At 40.2% G+C, this 22363-nt stretch overlaps 1 pseudogene; it reads right to left on the bottom strand.

Annotated features, from left to right (window-relative positions):
- Nucleotides 1-18585: 18585 nt before the first annotated feature.
- Nucleotides 18586-21828, bottom strand: LOC143662222 (general transcription factor II-I pseudogene; annotated as a pseudogene).
- Between the last annotated feature and the right edge of the window lie 535 nt (nucleotides 21829-22363).

The raw sequence follows: 22363 nt of genomic DNA, 5'->3' as shown, positions 1-22363 counted from the left end.
TTTAATTGTTATGTCCTTTTAGTCATCTTCAATCTTGAAAAATCCCACACCTTTCTTTGTCTTCCTTTGCTTTGATAGTTTTGAAGAATACAGGTCAGTTGTTTTATAGAATGTTCCTCAGTTTGCATTTGTCTGATGTTTCCTCATGATAAGAGTCAGGTTGTGCATTTTGGCAGAGATACTAGAGAAGTGATGGCTTTCTCTGTGCATCATTTCAGAAGGTCTCCTTGTTAGTAATGATTGATGACTCAGTCTCGGCCACCTCATTAGTAGGGATGGTTGTGATCACTTGGTTAAGGTGGTGTTATGGACTCAATTGTGTTCCCCCAAAAGGTATGTTGAAGTCCAGATCTCCAGTACCTCTACATGTGGCCTTATTTTGAAATAGGTTTTTTTCCCAGATGAAATGAGGCAAATTAAAATGAAGTCATACTGGAGTAGGGTCAGATCTTAATCCGATATGCTGGTGTCTTTAAGAGATGAAGAAATTTGGACACAAACAAAGGGAGGACATGTGATGACTGAGAGAACATTGTGGGTTGCTGGTGAGCCACTGCAGAAGCAAGGAGAGAGGCAGGGAAGGAAGCATGACCCTGCCGATAGCTTGATTTCAGCCTTCCAGCCTCCAGAACTGAAACAATACATTTCTCTTGTTTTAAGCCACCCGATTTGTGGTACTTTGTTATGGAAGCTCTAGCAAACTCAGGCAAGTGGTGTCTGCCAGGTTTCTCCACTCTAAACTTTCCATTTCTCTTTATAATTAATAAGTAAGTAGTTGTGAGATATTTTGAGATCATAAAAATGTGCTATTCCTCTCAAACAATGACCCAATATATTTTTTTATATTTCTAACTCCATCATTTCTTCTACATTTGTTAGTTGACTTTCTACTGTAAGGAAGAGCCTACTGCCTTCCTTCCTTCCTTTCATCAGTATGAACTTTGGAATTTTATTTTATTTAAAGGATTGACATCCATTATTATCATTATTTATTTTGATGCTCAAATTGTCCCAGATTTGGTCAAACCCAGTGCAAATTGGCTTCTGTGTTCTTTTGACATGTCCTCATCATTGTTTTAGCACTTCCCTACTTGCTGGCACAACATATCCAGGCTCCTCTTGTGCTTTTCCCTGCCTGAGCACTGGACATGTGCTTTTCCTCAAAGAGTCCTGGTTCTTTTAAGCAGAGCATCATATTTGGAAGTCACAATCTGGGTTTGCTTTTGAGATTAGCGAGGAATTCAGTCTACTTCTGGTCAATGAGAAATCTTGAATCCTTGTTCCACACAAAGACTTCTGACCATCTCTCTGAACTTTCAGGAGTTTATACAAATCTGGAGGCCAGTTGGCCGTGATCTCCCTCTGACCCTCCTGCCCACCCTAGCTCATTCCCTCTTTCCCAGGAGAGATGGCCCTCCTCGGGCCTCAGCACAACTGCTTTATAAAGTCTCGAGTGAATCAGGTTCCTTCATCCAGGCTTCCTGCCTATGTGGGCAGTAGAAGCTCCACATGGCAGAACCAAGGAGGAAAAAAGTGCAAACGGGGAAAGAAAAGCTTCAAGCCGTAAGATTCAAACCATTGAAAGACCAGAGGCAGGACTTCCTGGAAGATGGCGGCTTAGTAAGACGCGCGGATCTTAGTTTCTTCTCCAGGACACCTACTAGGGGAGTAGAAACGATACAGAAAGCGCCCAAAGCCACAACAGAGATAAAAAAGACAGCGTACCCCATCCTGGAACAGCTGGCTGGCTGAGAGAAGCAGCTCGGGTGAGATCGCCGAGGCGCGCGGGCCTTACCGGGCGGGGTGGCAAGCGGCCGGAGTTACTCCCTTCCCCCTTCCCGGGCCGGCTGGGAGAATTGGAGAGGCGGTCCCCTGAAACCAAGGCGACTGGCGCCCACACCACGCGCAGCCCCCGGACCAACTGAGAGAATTGGATCGGAAATCCCCAGGCCGCGGAGAACGGTGACGGGTGGGGGAGGCCCCTTCCCCCTTCCCGGGCCGGCTGGGAGAATTGGAGAGGTGGTCCCCTGAAACAAAGACGGCTGGCGCCCACACCACGCGCAGCCCCCGGACCAACTGAGAGAATTGGATCGGAAACCCCCAGGCCGCGGAGAACGGTGACCCCGTGACTCCCGGGGAACGTGCACTCTCTCGGGCGGGCCGCTGCCGCTGGCGCCCTCCCGCCACGCTTGTTGCCCAGGGCCGACTAGGAAATTCGGACAGGCTCTTTCCCTGGCTGCGGCGACCAGCAACCCTCCCTGCGTTCGGACACCCTCCCTGCGTTCGGACCCCGGGCCGGCTCAAGCCGCTTCGGCTAGCGAACCCCCAGGACGGCGAGAGTTTTCCAAAGTTTAAGGTCCCACAGCACCTTTTACTGGTGGGACCCGCAGACAAACGGGTGCCACGAGCGCCACCTACTGGGCAGGATAAGAAAAACAGAACCCAGAGATTTCACAGAAAAATATTACAACCTTGCTGGGTCCAACACCAAGAGAAATCTGAATAAATGCCCAGACGCCAGCAGCAGAAGATAACTGTCCACGCTCAAAAGATTGAGAATATGGCTCAGTCAAAGGAACAAACCAATAGCTCAAATGAGACACAAGAGCTGAGACAACTAATGCTGAATATACGAACAGAAATGGAAAACCTCTTCAAAAATGAAATCGATAAATTGAGGGAGGACATGAAGAGGACAAGGGCTGAACATAAAGAAGAAATAGAAAAACTGAAAAAACAAATCGCAGAACTTATGGAAGTGAAGGATAAAGTAGCAAACATAGAAAAAATAATGGATAGCTACAATGATAGATTTAAAGAGACAGAAGATAGAATTAGTGATTTGGAGGATGGAACATCTGAATTCCAAAAAGAAACAGAAACTATAGGGAAAAGAATGGAAAAATTTGAACAGGGTATCAGGGAACTCAAGGACAATATGAACCGCACAAATATACGTGTTGTGGGTGTCCCAGAAGGAGAAGAGAAGGGAAAAGGAGGAGAAAAACTAATGGAAGAAATTATCACTGAAAATTTCCCAACTCTTATGAAAGACCTAAAATTACAGATCCAAGAAGTGCAGCGCACCCCAAAGAGATTAGACCCAAATAGGCGTTCTCCAAGACACTTACTAGTTAGAATGTCAGAGGTCAAAGAGAAAGAGAAGATCTTGAAAGCAGCAAGAGAAAAACAATCCATTACATACAAGGGAAACCCAATAAGACTTTGTGTAGATTTCTCAGCAGAAACCATGGAAGCTAGAAGACAGTGGGATGATATATTTAAAATACTAAAAGAGAAAAACTGCCAACCAAGACTCCTATATCCAGCAAAATTATCCTTCAAAAATGAGGGAGAAATTAAAACATTCTCAGACAAAAAGTCACTGAAAGAATTTGTGACCAAGAGACCAGCTCTGCAAGAAATACTAAAGGGAGCACTAGAGTCAGATACAAAAAGACAGAAGAGAGAGATATGGAAAAGAGTGTAGAAAGAAGGAAAATCAGATATGATATATGTAATACAAAAGGCAAAATGGTAGAGGAAAATATTATCCAAACAGTAATAACACTAAATGTCAATGGACTGAATTCCCCAATCAAAAGACATAGATTGGCAGAATGGATTAAAAAACAGGATCCTTCTATATGCTTTCTACAGGAAACACATCTTAGACCCAAAGATAAACATAGGTTGAAAGTGAAAGGTTGGGAAAAGATATTTCATGCAAATAACAACCAGAAAAGAGCAGGAGTGGCTATACTAATATCCAACAAATTAGACTTCAAATGTAAAACAGTTAAAAGAGACAAAGAAGGACACTATCTACTACTAAAAGGAACAATTCAACAAGAAGACATAACAATCATAAATATTTACGCACCGAATCAGAATGCCCCAAAATACGTGAGGAATATACTGCAAATATTGAAAAGGGAAATAGACTCATATACCATAATAGTTGGAGACTTCAACTCACCACTCTCATCAAGGGACAGAACATCTAGACAGAGGATCAACAAAGAAATAGAGAATCTGAATATTACTATAAATGGACTAGACTTAATAGACATTTATAGGACATTACATCCCACAACAGCAGGATACACCTTTTTCTCAAGTGCTCATGGATCATTCTCAAAGATAGACCATATGCTGGGTCACAAAGCAAGTCTTAACAAATTTAAAAAGATTGAAATCTTACACAACACTTTCTCGGACCATAAAGGAATGATGTTGGAAATCAATAATAGGCAGAGTGCCAGAAAATTCACAAATACGTGGAGGCTCAACAACACACTCCTAAACAATGACTGGGTCAAAGAAGAAATTGCAAGGGAAATTAGCAAATACCTCGAGGCGAATGAAAATGAAAACACAACATATCAAAACTTATGGGACGCAGCAAAGGCAGTGCTAAGAGGGAAATTTATTGCTCTAAATGCCTATATCAGAAAAGAAGAAAAGGCAAAAATTCAGGAATTAACTATCCATTTGGAAGAACTGGAGAAAGAACAGCAAGCTAACCCCAAAGCAAGCAAAAGGAAAGAAATAACAAAGATTAGAGCACAAATAAATGAAATTGAAAACATGAAAACAATAGAGAATATCAATAAGGCCAGAAGTTGGTTCTATGAGAAAATCAATAAGATTGATGGGCCCTTAGCAAGATTGACAAAAAGAAGAAGAGAGAGGATGCAAATAAATAAGATCAGAAATGGAAGAGGAGACATAACTACTGACCTCACAGAAATAAAGAAGGTAATAACAGGATACTATGAACAACTTTACGCTAATAAATACAACAATTTAGAGGAAATGGACGGGTTCCTGGAAAGACATGAACAACCAACTTTGACTCAAGAAGACATAGATGACCTCAACAAACCAATCACAAGTAAAGAAATTGAATTAGTCATTCAAAAGCTTCCTAAAAAGAAAAGTCCAGGACCAGATGGCTTCACATGTGAATTCTACCAAACGTTCCAGAAAGAATTAGTACCAATTCTCTTCAAACTCTTCCAAAAAATCGAAGTGGAGGGAAAACTACCTAATTCATTCTATGAAGCCAACATCACCCTCATACCAAAACCAGGCAAAGATATTACAAAAAAAGAAAACTACAGACCAATCTCTCTAATGAATACAGATGCAAAAATCCTCAATAAAATTCTAGCAAATCGTATCCAACAGCACATTAAAAGAATTATACATCATGACCAAGTAGGATTCATCCCAGGTATGCAAGGATGGTTCAACATAAGAAAATCAATTAATGTAATACACCATATCAACAAATCAAAGCAGAAAAATCACATGATCATCTCAATTGATGCAGAGAAGGCATTCGACAAGATTCAACATCCTTTCCTGTTGAAAACACTTCAAAAGATAGGAATACAAGGGAACTTCCTTAAAATGATAGAGGGAATATATGAAAAACCCACAGCTAATATCATCCTCAATGGGGAAAAATTGAAAACTTTCCCCCTAAGATCAGGAACAAGACAAGGATGTCCACTATCACCACTATTATTCAACATTGTGTTGGAGGTTCTAGCCAGAGCAATTAGACAAGAAAAAGAAATACAAGGCATCAAAATTGGAAAGGAAGAAGTAAAACTATCACTGTTTGCAGACGATATGATACTATACGTCGAAAACCCGGAAAAATCCACAACAAAACTACTAGAGCTAATAAATGAGTACAGCAAAGTAGCAGGTTACAAGATCAACATTCAAAAATCTGTAGCATTTCTATACACTAGTAATGAACAAGCTGAGGGGGAAATCAAGAAACGAATCCCATTTACAATTGCAACTAAAAGAATAAAATACCTAGGAATAAATTTAACTAAAGAGACAAAAAACCTATATAAAGAAAACTACAAAAAACTGCTAAAAGAAATCACAGAAGACCTAAATAGATGGAAGGGCATACCGTGTTCATGGATTGGAAGACTAAATATAGTTAAGATGTCAATCCTACCTAAATTGATTTACAGATTCAATGCAATACCAATCAAAATCCCAACAACTTATTTTTCAGAAATAGAAAAACCAATAAGCAAATTTATCTGGAAGGGCAGGGTGCCCCGAATTGCTAAAAACATCTTGAGGAAAAAAAACGAAGCTGGAGGTCTCGCGCTGCCTGACTTTAAGGCATATTATGAAGCCACAGTGGTCAAAACAGCATGGTATTGGCATAAAGATAGATATATCGACCAATGGAATCGAATAGAGTGCTCAGATATAGACCCTCTCATCTATGGACATTTGATCTTTGATAAGGCAGTCAAGCCAACTCACCTGGGACAGAGCAGTCTCTTCAATAAATGGTGCCTAGAGAACTGGATATCCATATGCAAAAGAATGAAAGAAGACCCATCTCTCACACCCTATACAAAAGTTAACTCAAAATGGATCAAAGATCTAAACATTAGGTCTAAGACCATAAAACAGTTAGAGGAAAATGTTGGGAGATATCTTATGGATCTTACAACTGGAGGCGGTTTTATGGACCTTAAACCTAAAGCAAGAGCACTGAAGAAGGAAATAAATAAATGGGAACTCCTCAAAATTAAACACTTTTGTGCATCAAAGAACTTCATCAAGAAAGTAGAAAGACAGCCTTCACAATGGGAGACAATATTTGGAAATGATATATCAGATAAAGGTCTAGTATCCAGAATTTATAAAGAGATTGTTCATCTCAACAACAAAAAGACAGCCAACCCAATTACAAAATGGGAAAAAGACTTGAACAGACACCTCTCAGAAGAGGAAATACGGATGGCCAAGAGGCACATGAAGAGATGCTCAATGTCCCTGGCCATTAGAGAAATGCAAATCAAAACCACAATGAGATATCATCTCACACCCACCAGAATGGCCATTATCAACAAAACAGAAAATGACAAGTGCTGGAGAGGATGCGGAGAAAGAGGCACACTTATCCACTGTTGGTGGGAATGTCAAAGGGTGCAACCACTGTGGAAGGCAGTTTGGCGGTTCCTCAAAAAGCTGAATATAGAACTGCCATACGACCCAGCAATACCATTGCTAGGTATCTACTCAAAGGACTTAAGGGCAAAGACACAAACGGACATTTGCACACCAATGTTTATAGCAGCATTATTTACAATTGCAAAGAGATGGAAACAGCCAAAATCTCCATCAACAGAAGAGTGGCTAAACAAACTGTGGTATATACATACGATGGAATATTATGCAGCTTTAAGACAAGATAAACTTATGAACCATGTAATAACATGGATGGACCTAGAGAATATTATGCTGAGTGAATCCAGCCAAAAACTAAAGGACAAATACTGTATGGTCCCACTGATGTGAACGGACATTCGAGAATAAACTTGAAATATGTCATTGGTAACAGAGTTCAGCAGGAGTTAGAAACAGGGTAAGACAATGGGTAATTGAAGCTGAAGGGATACAGACTGTGCAACAGGACTAGATACAAAAACTCAAAAATGGACAGCACAATAATACCTAATTGTAAAGTAATCATGTTAAAACACTGAATGAAGCTGCATCTGAGCTATAGGTTTTTGTTTTGTTTTGTGTTGTTTTGTTTTGATTTTACTATTATTACTTTTATTTTTTTCTCTATATTAACATTCTATATCTTTTTCGGTTATGTTGCTAGTTCTTCTAAACCAATGCAAATGTACTAAGAAATGATGATCATGCATCTATGTGATGATGTTAAGAATTAATGATTGCATGTGTAGAATGGTATGATCTCTAAATGTTGGGTTAATTTCTTTTTTTCCGTTAATTAAAAAAAAAAGAGAAGGGATAATTGGAGATGAAGGGATACAGACTGTACAACGGGACTGGATATAAAAACTCAGAAATGGACAGCACAATACTACCCAATTGTAATGCAATTATGTTAAAACACTGAATGAAGCTGCATGTGAGGTATAGGTTTTTTGTTTTTGTTTTTTTTGTTTTTTTTCTTTCTATTATTGTTTTAATTCTTATTCTGTTGTCTTTTTATTTCTTTTTCTAAATCGATGCAAATGTACTAAGAAATGATGAATATGCAACTATGTGATGTTATTAAGAATTACTGATTGTACATGTAGATTGGAATGATTTCTAATTGTTTTGTTAATTCTTTTTTTAATTAATTAAAAAAAAAAAAAAAAAAAAAAGAAAGACCAGAGGCAGGGAAGCTCTTAGAGAATTGGGTATTATTCAGAGAGTTTATCTTCGTGCTTTCAAGTCACAGTCTTGAATTAAAATGCAAATTTCTCTGGTGTAAAATATCTAGTATTTATTTTGCACTGCCCATGTGCCAGGCACTGTGAACTATGCACCCTCAGCTAATTATCTCGTTTAATCCCCATGGCATTATATGGTGGAGCTCTTGCATCACAGAGACCGAGAAATTAAGTAGAAAATGAAGGAATTAGGATGGGAACCCCTAGAATGGCTCTAGAAACTGTCATGCTGCTGGTTTCCTGGTCTCATGCAGAGGACATGGTGATGAAAAGGTGGGCACTGGTCTCATTAGTTCCGAGTGCAGACATACAAGGTAATCGCTTCTCATAGAATCCTACTAGAGAACAGAAAACTACTGTACGTGCAATGTGGCTTTTAGGTCCAGAGGGAATATTTCCCTGAGTCAGTCATCAGCAAGCAGGAGACCAGGATTTGTGAGCAAGTGGACACAGATTTTAATTTTTATGAATCATAATCCTGATCACTATAGTAAAAACACATTCCCATTTAGGAAAAATTGGAAACCACAAAAAAGCATGAAGGAAAACACATACAAAGAAAAAAAAGATGTCCTGTAATCCCATTGCTTGGAAGTAATTATTCATATTTTAGCATCTTTCCTATGTGGTTTGCTTAATTGAGATCCTGGTATATAAAAATTGTCTGGCTTGCTTTTTTCCACTAAACCTCATCTTAAAAGCACATTCCCATGCTGTTAAAAGCTTTTCATAACCTTCATTTTTGTTGGCTGCATAATATTCCATTTTATGAATGTAATATTATTTCCTTAACTCTTCCCTCAACATGGGGTATTTAGGTTGTTGCCATTTCCTCATTATTAAAACAAAACAAAAATCAAACAAAATACTCATGTGACAAATATCTGTACATGTACTTTAGTCCGCATTTCAGATTGTTTCCTTAAAATAGAGTCCTAGAAATGATCTTATTGTATCAGGGTATGGACATGCTGTTTTTATTTTTAAAATATTTCAATTATTGTTTTAGTAATAATACAAATATGTATAAGATACAGATTCAAAAGTTTATACAGACTTCCGGAGAAGATGGTGGCTTAGTAAGACGCGCGGGTCTTAGTTCCTCCTCCAGAACAGCTACTAAAGAACTAGAAACAGTACAGAACAGCTCCCGGAGCCACAACAGAGACAAGAAACACAGCGTACCCCATTCTGGAACGGCTGAACCGGCTAAGAGAATCCGCTGTGGTGAGGTCCCCTAGAGGCACGCGCTTCCCCGGGCCGTGGCAGCTGGCGGTCAGAGCCCCTCCCTCCCTCCTTCCCGGGCCAGCTGGGAGATTTGGATCGGCACTCCCTCAAGCCACGGCAGCTGGCGCCCCCCCTCCACGCGCGGCTTCCCGGGCTGGCTGGGAGCTTTGGATCGGCACTCCCCCAAGCTGCGGAGGCCGGTGACCAGAGCCACTTCCACACATGTGGCTTCCCGGGCCGGCTTGGGACTTTGGATTGGCGGTCCCCCAAGCCGCAGCGGCCGGCGCCCCACCCCCCACGCGTGGCTCCCCGGGCCGGCTGGGAGCTTTGGATTGGCAGTCCCCCAAGCCGCGGAGGCCGGCGACCAGAGCCACTTCCACACACGTGGCTTCCCGGGCCGGCTTGGGACTTTGGATTGGCGGTCCCCCAAGCCGCGGCGGCCGGCGCCCCCCCCCCAATGTGTGGCTTCCCGGGCCGGCTTGGGACTTTGGATTGGCGGTCCCCCAAGTCGCGGCGGCCGGCGCCCCCACCCCACGCTCGGCTTCCCAGGCCGGCTGGGAGATTTGGATCGGTGGTCCCCCAAGCCGCGTCATCTGGTGACCCTCCCCCACAGGTGACTTCCTGGAGGGAAAGGAAAGAGTCTCCAACAGTAGTAGAGACTGAGCCCAACCTAACACCAATAGTGGCATTAATGAACAACTTCTGACTACTAAAAATAGGCCCTCAGCTCAGGTGAAACTGATCAAGGTGGAAGTCGCCAATTTGGCTAATTGAAAAAGAGGAGAGGGGCGAAACAGAGCCTTCTGCGGTTGTTTCTACAGAGGCTTCGTTGCCTCTGGGCTCAGTGCTGGGATTTAGCAGGTTGCAACTGCCCCAAACGCAGAAACAGGTTGCTTTCAGGGCTCTCTACCACCTGAACGTTCCCCGCGGGAGGGGTGAAATGCAACTCAGGTGGAATCCCTCTCTCAAGGAATTCAGATCCCAGGACTTAACAATTGGAAGCTATTAAAACCAACCTACAACCTTTCCTCTGTCTCCACCACACACCCAACAGCGAGAGTCTTCCAAAGTTAAAGGAGCCACAGCATCTTTTACTGGTGGGACCCACAGACAGACGAGCACCACATACTGGGCAGGATAAGAAAAACAGAGCTCAGAGACTTCACAGGAAAGTCTTTCAACCTGCTGGGTCCCACACCCAGGGAAATCTGATTAAATGCCCAGACACCAGCAAAAAATAACGGATCACACCAGGAAAATTGAAGATATGGCCCAGTCAAAGGAACAAACCAATAGCTCAAATGAGATACAGGAGCTGAGACAACTAATTCTGAATATACGAACAGCCAAATCAATAAATTGAGGGAGGACATGAAGAAGGTATGGGATGAACAAAAAGAAGAAATGGAAAGTCTGAAAAAACAAATCACAGAACTTATGGGATTGAAGGACACAGTAGAAAAGATGGAAAAAACAATGGAAACCTACAATGGTAGATTTAAAGAGACAGAGGCTAGAATTAGTGAACTGGAGGATGGAACATCTGAAATCCAAAAAGAAACAGAAACTATAGGGAAAAGAATGGAAAAATTTGAGCAGGGGTCAGGGAATTGAATGATAATATGAAGCGCACAAATATATGTATTGTGGGTGTCCCAGAGGAGAAGAGAAGGGAAAAGGAGGAGAAAAACTAATGGAAGAAATTATCACTGAAAATTTCCCAACTCTTATGAAAGACCTAAAATTACAGATCCAAGAAGTGCAGTGCACCCCAAAGAGAATAGACCCAAATAGGCGTTCTCCAAGACACTTACTAGTTAGAATGTCAGAGGTCAAAGAGAAAGAGAGGATCTTGAAAGCAGCAAGAGAAAAACAATCCATCACATACAAGGGAAACCCAATAAGACTATGTGTAGATTTCTCAGCAGAAACCATGGAAACTAGAAGACAGTGGGATGATATATTTAAATTACTAAAAGAGAAAAATGGCCAACCAAGACTTCTATATCCAGCAAAATTGTACTTCAAAAATGAGGTAGAAATTAAAACATTTTCAGACAAAAAGTTACTGAGAGAATTTGTGACCAAGAGACCAGCTCTGCAAGAAATACTAAAGGGAACACTAGAGTCAGATACGAAAAGACAGAAGAGAGAGGTATGGAGAAGAGTGTAGAAAGAAGGAAAATCAGATATGATATATGTAATACAAAAGGCAAAATGGTAGAGGAAAATATTATCCAAACAGTAATAACACTAAATGTTAATGGACTGAATTCCCCAATCAAAAGACATAGACTGGCAGAATGGATTAAAAAACAGGATCCTTCTATATGCTGTCTACAGGAAACACATCTTAGACCCAAAGGTAAACATAGGTTGAAAGTGAAAGGTTGGGAAAAGATATTTCATGCAAATAACAACCAGAAAAGAGCAGGAGTGGCTATACTAATATCCAACAAATTAGACTTCAAATGTAAAGCAGTTAAAAGAGACAAAGAAGGACACTATCTACTAATAAAAGGAACAATTCAACAAGAAGACATAACAATCATAAATATTTATGCACCAAATCAGAATGCCCCAAAATACGTGAGGAATACACTGCAATCACTGAAAAGGGAAATAGACACATCTACCATAATAGTTGGAGACTTCAATTCGCCACTCTCATCAATGGACAGAACATCTAGACAGAGGATCAATAAAGAAATTAAGAATTTGAATGTTACAATAAATGAGCTAGACTTAACAGACATTTATAGGACATTACACCCCACAACAGCAGGATACACCTTTTTCTCAAGTGCTCATGGATCATTCTCAAAGATAGACCATATGCTGGGTCACAAAGCAAGTCTTAACAAATTTAAAAAGATTGAAATCATACACAACACTTTCTCGGATCATAAAGGAATGAAGTTGGATATCAATAATAGGCGGAGTGCCAGAAAATTCACAAATACACTCAACAACACACTCTTAAACAACGAGTGGGTCAAGGAAGAAATTGCAAGAGAAATTAGTAAATATCTTGAGGCGAATGAAAATGAAAACACAACATATCAAAACCTATGGGACACAGCAAAGGCAGTGCTAAGGGGGAAATTTATTGCCCTAAGTGCCTATATCAGAAAAGAAGAAAAGGTAAAAATTCAGGAATTAACTTTCCACTTGGAAGAACTGGAGAAAGAACAGCAAACTAACCCTAAAGCAAGCAAAAGGAAAGATAACAAAGATTAGAGCAGAAATAAATGAAATTGACAACATGAAAACAATAGAGAAAATCAATAAGACCAGAAGTTGGTTCTATGAGAAAATCAATAAGATTGATGGGCCCTTAGCAAGATTGACAAAAAGAAGAAGAGAGAGGACGCAAATAAATAAGATCAGAAATGGAAGAGGAGACATAACCACTGACCTCACAGAAATAAAGGAGGTAATAACAGGATACTATGAACAACTTTACGCTAATAAATACAACAACGTAGATGAAATGTATGGGTTCCTGGAAAGGCATGAACAACCAACGTTGACTCAAGAAGAAATAGATGACCTCAACAAACCAATCACAAGTAAAGAAATTGAATCAGTCATTCAAAAGCTTCCCAAAAAGAAAAGTCCAGGACCAGATGGCTTCACATGTGAATTCTACCAAACATTCCAGAAAGAATTAGTACCAGCTCTGCTCAAACTCTTGAAAAAAATTGAAGTGGAGGGAAAGCTACCTAATTCATTCTATGAAGCCAACATCACCCTCATACCAAAACCAGGCAAAGATATTACAAAAAAAGAAAACTACAGACCAATCTCTCTAATGAACATAGATGCAAAAATCCTCAACAAAATTCTAGCAAATCGAATCCAGCAACACATTAAAAGAATTATACATCATGACCAAGTAGGATTCATCCCAGGTATGCAAGGATGGTTCAACATAAGAAAATCAATTAATGTAATACACCATATCAACAAATCAAAGCAGAAAAATCACATGATCATCTCAATTGATGCAGAGAAGGCATTCGACAAGATTCAACATCCTTTCCTGTTGAAAACACTTCAAAAGATAGGAATACAAGGGAACTTCCTTAAAATGATAGAGGGAATATATGAAAAACCCACAGCTAATATCATCCTCAATGGGGAAAAATTGAAAACTTTCCCCCTAAGATCAGGAACAAGACAAGGATGTCCACTATCACCACTATTATTCAACATCGTGTTGGAGGTTCTAGCCAGAGCAATTAGACAAGAAAAAGAAATACAAGGCATCAAAATTGGAAAGGAAGAAGTAAAACTATCACTGTTTGCAGATGATATGCTACTATACGTCGAAAACCCGGAAAAATGCACAGCAAAACTACTAGAGCTAATAAGTGAGTACAGCAAAGTAGCAGGTTACAAGATCAACATTCAAAAATCTGTAGCATTTCTATACACTAGTAATGAACAAGCTGAGGGGGAAATCAAGAAACGAATCCCATTTACAATTGCAACTAAAAGAATAAAATACCTAGGAATAAATTTAACTAAAGAGACAAAAGACCTATACAAAGAAAACTACAAAAAACTGTTAAAAGAAATCACAGAAGACATAAATAGATGGAAGGGCATACCGTGTTCATGGATTGGAAGACTAAATATAGTTAAGATGTCAATCCTACCTAAATTGATTTACAGATTCAATGCAATACCAATCAAATTCCCAACAACTTATTTTTCAGAAATAGAAAAACCAATAAGCAAATTTATCTGGAAGGGCAGGGTGCCCCGAATTGCTAAAAGTATCTTGAGGAAAAAAACAAAGCTGGAGGTCTCACGCTGCCGGACTTTAAGACATATTATGAAGCCACAGTGGTCAAAACAGCATGGTATTGGCATAAAGATAGATACATCGACCAATGGAATCGAATAGAGTGCTCAGATATAGACCCTCTCATCTATGGACATTTGATCTTTGATAAGGCAGTCAAGCCAATTCACCTGGGACAGAACAGTCTCTTCAATAAATGGTGCCTAGAGAACTGGATATCCATATGCAAAAGAATGAAAGAGGACCCGTATCTCACACCCTATACAAAAGTTAACTCAAAATGGATCAAAGATCTAAACATTAGGTCTAAGACCATAAAACAGTTAGAGGAAAATGTAGGGAGATATCTTATGAAATTTGCAATTGGAGGCAGTTTTATGGACCTTAAACCTAAAGCAAGAGCACTGAAGAAAGAAAGAAAGAAATGGGAGCTCCTCAAAATTAAACACTTTTGTGCATCAAAGAACTTCATCAAGAAAGTAGAAAGACAGCCTACACAATGGGAGACAATATTTGGAAACGACATATCAGATAAAGGTCTAGTATCCAGAATTTATAAAGAGATTATTCAACTCAACAACAAAAAGACAGCCAACCCAATTACAAAATGGGAAAAAGACTTGAACAGACAACTCTCAGAAGAGGAAATACAAATGGCCAAAAGGCACATGAAGAGATGCTCAATGTCCCTGGCCATTAGAGAAATGCAAATCAAAACCACAATGAGATATCATCTCACACCCACCAGAATGGCCATTATCAACAAAACAAAAAAATGACAAGTACTGGAGAGGATGCGGAGAAAGAGGCACACTTATCCACTGTTGGTGGGAATGTCAAAGGGTGCAACCACTGTGGAAGGCAGTTTGGTGGTTCCTCAAAAAACTGAATATAGAATTGCCATATGACCCAGCAATACCATTACTAGGTATCTACTCAAAGGACTTAAGGGCAAAGACACAAACGGACATTTGCACACCAGTGTTTATAGCAGCATTATTTACAATTGCAAAGAGATGGAAACAGCCAAAATGTCCATCAACAGACGAGTGGCTAAACAAACTGTGGTATATACATACGATGGAATATTATGCAGCTTTAAGACAGAATAAACTTATGAATCATGTAATAACACAGATGGACCTAGAGAACATTATGCTGAGTGAGACTAGCCAAAAACTAAAGGACAAATACTGTATGGTCCCACTGATGTGAACCGACATTCGAGAATAAACTTGGAATATGTCATTGGTAACAGAGACCATCAGGAGTTAGAAACAGGGTAAGACAATGGGTAATTCGAGCTGAAGGGTTACAGACTGTGCAACAGGACTAGATACAAAAACTCAAAAATGGACAGCACAATACTATCTAATTGTAATGTAATTATGTTAAAACACTGAATGAAGCTGCATCTGAGCTATAGTTTTTTTTGTGTTTGTCTGTTTTTTTTCTTTTTTTAATATATTTTTTGTATTTTTTATTCTTATTTTTATTTTTTTCTCTATATTATCATTCTATTTCTTTTTCTGTTGTCTTTCTATTTCTTTTTCTAAATCGATGCAAATGTACTAAGAAATGATGATCATACATCTATGTGATGATATTAAGAATTATTGATTGCATATGTAGAATGGAATGATTTCTAAATGTCGTGTTAGTTAATTTTTTTAATTAATAAAAAAAAAGTTTATACAGCAAAATCAAATCTCTTTCTACTTCTTCTTAGCCACTAAGAGTCCATTCTCAGTTTCTTGCTTTTTCTTCCCAAGAAATCCTTTGCATTAAAAGCACACAAACTTTGGAGATCATTCCATTTCAGTACATAAAGAGATGCATTTTTCTTTTTAATGACTGTATAATATTAGAGTGCAAGTACCCTGCCGATGGATGCTTACATTGTTTTAAGTTTTGCTGTTAGAAGTGAATACTGCCCTACCATTGCACAGAGCTCATTTCTAAGGTCCTAGAGGTGGAATTGCTGGGTTAAAAGGTATGAACATCTAACGCTTTGATAGGTACTACAAACAGATGGCTACAAATTATATTAGTTTATATTTCTATAAGTAATATAAAAGGGTCTTTTTTCTTATTCCCCCCCATCTGTACAATCAGATGTTTGACTTTGGCCAATTTAAGAGGTTCACAATGGTATTTCAGTATAATTTTACTTTCTTTTGTTTTGAGTGAGGTTAGGGAGATAGAGTCCTTATTCTTATCCCATTCTTGTGGGTGAGAACATTGAAAATAGGACCTTTTGAAGATGTTAATTTAGTTAAGGAGTGGCCAGTTTGGATAGGCCTTGATCCGTAAATTACTGGAGACTTTATAAAGAGAAAACCGAGGCGGGAAGCTGGAGGCTGGAAGTCTGTGGTAGCGCAGATGAGAAAGGAGAGGACATCAGCATGCGACAGGAAAGCCAAGGGTCTCCGAGGAGCTCAGCCTCTGGGACAGAGAGCCCATAAATTTCTGTTGTTTAAGCAAACCCGTTGTGTGGTATGTCGAAGATAAACGGAGGCATTTAACAAAACTTGTTAAAGTTTCTTTGGACAAAAAAAGGATTCATGAATTGGACAGTAGCAAAGAAAAAATGGTAAGGAGCTTGGCGGGAGGGGAAAGGGACGCTCCTATGGGGCAAATGGTGAAGCAAGGTGTTCTAGTTTGCTAGCTGCCAGAATGCAACACACCAGAGACGGATTGGCTTTTAATAAAAGGGGATTTATTTTGTTGGTTCTTCAGAGGAAAGGCAGCTAACTTTCCACTGAGGTTCTTTCTTACTTGGAAGGCACAAGATGGTCTCTGCTGGTCTTCTCTCCAGGCCCCTGGGTTCCAGCAACTTTCCCTGGGGTGACTTCTTTCTGCATCTCCAAAGGCCTAGGCTGAGCTACTAGTGCTGAGATGAGGAATGCTGAGCTGCTTAGGCTGTGCTACATTGCGTTCTCTCATTTAAGCACTAGCCAATTAAGTCAAACGTCACTCATTACAGCAGACACGCCTCCTAGCTGACTGCAGATGTAATTGGCAACAGATGAGGTTCACGTACCGTTGGCTTATGTCTGCAGCAACAAGATTAGGTATGCTCACCTGGCCAAGTTGACAACTGAATCTAACTAACACACAAGGAAATGGCTGACGTTAAATTTCCAAGTTATGTAGGGAGTCTTACAAAGAGGAGAGCAGATATACGCTGATTAGTATGGTATGCTTGTCCCTTGTGATAAGCCTCTCTACTGCATGGAAACGGGTTTATGACCAGGGACTGCTTAGCTGCGGTTCTGTAGGGTATGTCCCGTTGTTTCATTTCCTCAGAAAGCTCCTGAAGGTGAATCTCGCTGGGAAAATCCTTTCCCTGAAAGGGATCCTTCTTGACAACTCCCAATGCAGGTAGTGGTTTTTGATAACCACTTTCATTTCCTTTTTTATGGGGATGTGTGCATGTGTCTTGGGGGAGTGTTTTTCTTCTGATTTGTTAGTCTTTTTCTTATTAACATATACTACTTTATATAGTGATGAAATTTTAGCCCTTTGTGATAGCATTTGCAAATATCTTACCCCTACAATATCTTTTCATTTGTTTGTGCTGTGTTTTTTCTTTTCTTTTTTTCATTCAGAAATGTTCTAGATGCATGGTTTTATTTATCAATATTTTTTATTTTAAGTCTCCTGAGTTTTGCGGTACACACAGAAAGCCTTTCCCCAATCAGAAGTTTTAAATATATATGTATATATATATTTTTGGTACATTTATGGGTTTATATTTTGCATGTGTTCAAACTGAAATTTATTTTATTTATTTATTTATTTTTGCCTGGGCAGACACTGGGAATCAAAACTGGGTCTCTGGCATAGCAGGCGAGAACTCTGCCACTGAGCCACCGTCGCACTGCTTTGAAATTTATTTTTGTATTAAGTGCTAGATAAAGATATACTTACTTTTTTTTCCCAGATAGGTAGCCAATACCATTTGTTGAAAAATCTGTCTTTTCCACATTATTTAAAAATGCTACCATTATCATATATTAAATTCCCATATGTATTTGAGTCTATTTCTTAATTTTTCTATTCTGTTGTATGGATCTGTCTGATTTTCTTTTTCATGAACTGTACCATACTTTAAAAGTATTCTTGCTTTATGATGTATTTCAATGTCTAGCATCACTAGTTTCCCCTCTTTATTATTTTCTTTTGGGTTTATTTTTTTATCTGGATATTCTTGCTCATTTATTTTTCCCATAGAAACACTAGAATTGCCTTGACTGCTTTTTTTCTCAATCCCATAAGTATTTTTTTTTTTACAGACACTCTGCTCTTTTAATTCAATTCACAGAACTGCTGAAAAAGTAGACATTTCTATCTAAAAGTAGAAAAAAAGGTTTGTATAGAAGGTATTTCTGTTATACAAGTATATTACACAGCTTGGGGCAGTAACAGGTCCGAAAAGCTCTTCTCAACCACTGATACTTTAAGCCTAGCAGGGAAGAGGTCTACCACGTTGGGTCTGGTTCTTGCTTGATTTGAGAGCTTCCATCAGTCTCCTTTATTTCTTCTGTTGCAGGAACTTCTAACTGGCTTGGCTCAGATGATTCTTGTATCACTGGGGCTTCTGACTCACTCTGATCAACCAGCTGGTTATTGATCACAAGGCCTGGAAATGGTCTAATGACTGTGAATTTGATAAACTCTGCAGAATCTAAGATCCTTCTCATGGAGCTGATTTCCAGGTAACTGGGGGCTTTGAATGACACTCCTGGGGGCATGCCATCGACCACCACACAGCCAGGATTAATAGTGATTTTCCTGTAGGGAACTTTCACAGGGAAACCCATACCAATTGCTTCACCAAATTTTCTACTGAATAGGTCATTCACTTGTTCCCTCAGCTGTCTGGCTTTTTCAACTTTTGACAGTCTTTCATTATCATTGTCTGGAATTGTCACCTGAATGATGTTAAGATCTTCAACACCTGATGCAGTAGTATTGACATTGGGTGATGAATTTATTTTCCTTGGAGGGCTCTTAGAGGAGGTGCTCTCCTTAATTGCTGTTTCAAACATCTCAGGCTTTTTAATGATGAACTTAATCTTGGCTTTGTTTCTGAGTATCTTCTCCAGTCTTGGAATGCCAAAAGTAGATGGTCTTCGGAATGGCACACCCTCAGGTAAGCCTTCCACATAAAAATCTTCTGGGAAAGATTCAAATAATGCAAATGGCACTTTCACAGCTTGTTTAAGGCCAAGAGCTTCACCACACTTTTCATTGAAAAGATTTTCAACTTTCTGTTTCAGGTCTGTGATTTTGGCATTCCAGGCCTCAAAGGAAAACTCCCTTCCTCGAGGCTTGAAGGGAACATTAGAACCATTAGTCTGGGTAGGGGTTCGAACAGCTGAGGTTTGAGGATTGTTGTTATTAGGCCCTCCACAGTAACCTCAATTTCAGGAAACTTTGAATTGCTTCCAGGGCTTCTTGGTCTTTTTGGGGACTGCAATGCTTTAGTGTTTATTTTACTAGCCATTCCAGGAGGCAAATAGGAAATAACTAGTTCGGGTTTTTTAACAACAAATTTGATTTTATTACTCCCACGCACAATCCTTTCAAGTCGAGGAATTCCAAACCAGGTAGGGCTTCGAAAGGGAATTCCTTCTGGCAAGCCTTCGACATAAAGGAACTCAGGATTTGATTCAAACACAGGATATGGTACTTTCACTGCTTCTGTGAGTCCAAGAGCTTGAGCAAATTTCAAATTAAAAATCTCTTCCACTTGTTTGCGTAGCTTGGTAATTCTGACATTCCAGTCTTCTTTGACTGGTGTATTTGTTCTTGGCTGAGTCACTTCCGTTGCACTGTGCATCAGAAGTTCTGGTCTTTTAATAACAAATTTAATTTGATTGCCCACTTGAATGATTTTTTCCAGCCTTGGAATTCCATACCACGAGGGACTTCTAAAAGGAATGTTTTCTGGTAGACCTTCCACACAGAGATCATTAGGATGTGCCTCAAATTTCTGGTAAGGTACAGCCTTGGCTTCAGTGCTCCCCAAGGCTTCAGCAAATTTTTTGCAGAAAAGCTGATCAACCATCTTTCTTAATTTAGTGATTCTGGCATACCACTCTTCCTTTACTCCCGAAGCTGGTTTATCAAGCTGTAGATCTTCTCGTGTTGAATTCAGAAGTTCATGTTTCTTAATCACAAAACGAATCCTTTCCTTTGCAAGTAATATCCTCTCCAGGCGAGGAATTCCATAAATAGAGGGCCGTCTAAAAGGAATTCCTTCAGGAAGTCCTTCTACATAAAGATCTTCAACATGTGACTGGAAAAGGGGATACAGGATCATCACAGGACCTTTGGCTTTTATAGCTTGAGCATATTTTCTTTCAAACAACTCTTCAACTTGCTTACGTAGATCAGTAATTCGAGCATTCCATTTCTCAAAATTGAACTCCCTCACTTTTTGTTTTCCAGCATTGGCAGGTTCAGTAACTGGCAGCTGTGGTGGCTCATTGGTCTTTGGTCTCTTGGTAGGTGGAGAATAATCATCATCTTCAATAGTCACCTCAACTTCTGGGTCCTCACTTGTTTCTGAAGGGACATGCTGAGTAGAATCTTCAGCTGGTACTTCCATTTCTGTCCCCTCATTGCCTTCTGAAGAATGGTGGCTTCCTTGAATGTTGTATTGATAGTAATCAGGATCTTCTGATTCTTCTTTTACTGTCACAGCTGCCATTTCTAGGGAAATGCCAGAATCTTCCGTGGGTTCAGTTTTCACTTTGATGGGCCCACAACTTCCACGTGGAGACAGTATCGACCTTTCAGCATCTGTTACCATCACACGACCACCTAAGTGCTTCTTTGGCTCCAGGAAAGGTCTCTTCGTGATGAATGAAATCCCAGCTTTGTTCTCCAAAATCCATCTCAGGGTTGCGAGATCATAATTCTCAGGGTGTTTAAAGGCAACTTCTTCAGGAAGCCCCTGCACTACCACAGCCGATTGGTCTCTTAGCATCTTCTCGTATGGAACAGGTACCACTGTTGATTTGCCGAAAGCTTTTCCATAGCAAAAGCAGAAATGATCCTCAACTGTTTTTCTCGGTGTCTCGATTTCCACAGCACCTACACTCATCCGATTTGTCTGAGTTGTAGATTTCATTTTATGCATCTCAGCAGCCTTTTCTTCTTCTTCAACACAGTATTTTACAAAATCTTTCTGAAAATCCTTCCGGGTATTGACAAAAGCACGTCCTCTCTCGGTTCCAACAACGGACACGTCTGTTTCATATACTGCAATGCAGGCCACTTCTGCTTTGGATTTAGCCAGTTCTTTACACATTGACTCAAGAGCAGACATGAGGAACGTCACCACCATCCTGCTCTCCGAAGACTCCTCATCTTCAACAGGCAGGGTAGACATTGCTACTTGGGCCATGATCCCCGAGAGCAGCCGCCTCCTGGCAGCGCCGGGGCTGGGGGTGCCGAAGGGAAGCGAGTGTGGGCCGCACGCCAACTGTGGCCGCCGCGGAGCAACCTCGGGCTGAGGCGAGCTGGGAAGCGGATAGGAGGTGAGAGGGCGAGGGGCCCGTGCGTCTCGGCCGAGCTCCTGTCACCGTCGCATGGCCGCCCTGGCAAGGGCCTCTCACCGCGCCTTGATCGGATCACGGGAGACGGAGGGAGAGGCCTGGGTAACCGCGGCAGGCGAAGGGCCACGGCCAAAGAGCGCGTGCGGGGAAGCGGGGGTGGGGGGTGATCGGCGGCCCCTTTTCTCTGCTCTCCGAGCTTCTCTCACCCTCCTCCTCCCATAAGTATTTTTATTGGAACTGTTTTAAACTATGATTGATTTGGGGAAAAATAACATCTTTATTGTTTGATTTTCTCTGTTTAGAAAAAATGATTTGTCTTTCCATTTGTTTAACATCATTTTATTTCTTAGTGGCATTTGAAGTTATTTCATGTAGATTTTGTGCATTTCTTGCTTTGTTTATTCCTGGATTTTAAAATTCCTCAATTTTATTGAGATATGTTTATATACCATACAATCATCCAAAGTGTACAGTGGTTCACAGTATCATCATATAGTTGTGTG

This window comes from Tamandua tetradactyla, chromosome 18, assembly GCF_023851605.1.
Source record: "Tamandua tetradactyla isolate mTamTet1 chromosome 18, mTamTet1.pri, whole genome shotgun sequence".
Taxonomy (NCBI): Eukaryota; Metazoa; Chordata; class Mammalia; order Pilosa; family Myrmecophagidae; genus Tamandua; species Tamandua tetradactyla.
The sequence above is the reverse complement of the archived record's forward strand: the minus strand, read 5'-3'. Positions and strand labels throughout refer to the sequence as shown.